We start from the raw sequence: 2,639 nt of genomic DNA, 5'->3' as shown, positions 1-2,639 counted from the left end.
ATCACATATGATCCGTGCATCATATACGATACACAATTCCAATTTTTATCAGCCATTAGAGCAGTGGCTGGCGAACCGACGTAAATTACCCCAAGTGGGGTAAAAATGAATTTCTTGGAGTAATGAAGACTCATTATGCATAAGTAAAATGATATATACAGACTGTCCTCATTTAACGACCTACCTACTTAACGACCACTCGGAGTTACGACGAACTTTACGAGCCGTCATTGCATATTTTACAAAATAGAACTTGAGGCGATGGATCCAAATTTTGAGCGATTTTCCAAGGTGGAAAGGCAGACAACTGAACTTTTCCGATGTTATCGAGAAATTTATGGCGAAAAAAAGAAGATAACAAAGCAAACAACACTGACGGGGTTTTTCATGCAATTTGATGTCAAGAATGAGTTGCTTTTGTAATCTTTATCCAAAGTAAAACAAAGTTATTATGTTTGAGTTTCCTTTAAACCTTTTCACCTTTTCTATATAATCCTGAGAAAAAGTTTATTAGACATCTTATGTACTGGGCCTGGAATCACAAACATACTTACGATGTCTGAGCTACATTAATATAGTATCCATATCCTAACTTTTAAGGTTTTCCTTATCTTTGTGATAATCTTACTGTTGCTTATTCATTTTTCAACAATTTATGTTAGTGATTCTTGGCCCTGTACTGCATATACTTTATACAGTACGGTATTCTGTTTTTATATGTACCTACAGTACACTATACCTATAAAAAAAAATACGTACCATATGAATATTCGTTTAACGACGAATTTGCTTAACGACGGGGCTGTTGGAACGTAACTCGGTCGTTAAATGAGGACAGTCTGTATATATATAAAAGCACGTTCCTTGTTACGACAGAAAAACATTTTTACGCATGCGGAAGCTGTCAAAAAGTCATATATATATATGTCGTATGTCCAAATTTGGCCAAATGCGATTTTTTTTTTTTTCACTATTTATTTTTGCTTTTAATAGCCGGTTCTTTTGAGTAAATTATTGTATCTCCAGCTGCTTTAGATGCCAAGATATCAAAAATTGTCAAAGTGTAGTACAACGGTTTTGCTATGGAATGGTGAAATTATTTTTCCGTTTTCTGAAAATGCAACGTTTTGAACTTACGACACTTTTGCATAATAGCAACGATACATACTTCGATTTTCCAGTGTTCGTCTCCCAGATTGACTCACAAGCCATTGGTCAACCGGGAGATATAATACAAGTCGCTGGCCCAAGGTGTCGCGTAGTGGGACTGAACTCAAAACCGCGTGGTTTCAAAGCAAGTTTCTTAACCGCACAGCCACGCCACATTATTTTCTTTCAATCTTAACTCACCCTTCAACATTCGTTAGCGATACTTTATCAAGACACAAACGCTTTGCTGTTGCTGTCCGATGGAAGACACCCATCGCCGCCGCCACTAACCCCCCACCCCCACCCCCCGCCTATATTTATTTACTCATCATTCCCAGCTATCACCGCCACCACTTTGGCATGACCCCCATCATCACAGACACACCACCTGAAACAAAATGAATGAACAAACAAATAAATAAATAAACACATTCGCTACTCCCCATAGTTACTATCGCGACAATTGCCACAGCAACAACAACAACAACAACCGAATTTCTCCATCTCCTTCTCCACCAGCATCATCATCATCATCATCACAACACCCCAATCATTATCTTCATCGTCACTGACCCACATCCAGCTGTACCACCATCGCTAATAAGCAACTACGCTACCACTAACGCCTTTACAATTACTAACCAATCATCACAGTTTCAATTACTATCATCATCATCATCATCATCATCATCATCATCATCATCATCATCATCATCATCAGCTTCATCATCATCGTCATCACCGTCGTCGTCGTGGTCATCATCATATCATTGTCATCATCATCATCATTGTCGTCATCACACCATCACCATCGATGTCGTATTCATCATCATCATTGTCATCATCATTATCATCGTCATCATCGTTGTCGTCGTCATCATCATTATTGTCATCATCATCGTCATCATCACCATCGTCGTCGTCGTCGTCGTCGTCGTCGTCGTCATAGCAGTAGTAGTCATGATATCAGCTTCATTATCATCATTATCCTCACCATCACTGCCGTTTGCCACTACAATAACATACCGACTACCACGACCATCATGGCTACCACCACCACCACCACCACCACCACCACCACCACCACCACCACCACCACCACCTCCGCCTCCACCCCTAACACCGCAGCCATCTAAAACCCAACCCACCCCACCACGCCTACCACCACCACCATCACCGCCGCTACCACAATTCAATTACCATCACTGCCGCTCAACCACGCTGCTTGCTACCTCATTTCGCCAATCAATCCATTACAGCAGCCATGTTTCTTTATCATCCTTTAGCCATTTGCTAACTGCTGTCAAGTGCAATCCTTCACGTTCAACACACACACACACACACACACACACGCACACGCAGACACGTACGCACACACACACACATTCGCACATACACATACGCACACGCTTGCACACACGCACATAGATACGCGCATACATGCGTACATTCATACATACATACACACACATACCTATATATATATATAT

The sequence above is a fragment of the Octopus bimaculoides genome, chromosome 7 (genome assembly GCF_001194135.2).
Source record: "Octopus bimaculoides isolate UCB-OBI-ISO-001 chromosome 7, ASM119413v2, whole genome shotgun sequence".
Taxonomy (NCBI): domain Eukaryota; kingdom Metazoa; phylum Mollusca; class Cephalopoda; order Octopoda; family Octopodidae; genus Octopus; species Octopus bimaculoides.
Note: the sequence above shows the minus strand (reverse complement) of the source record.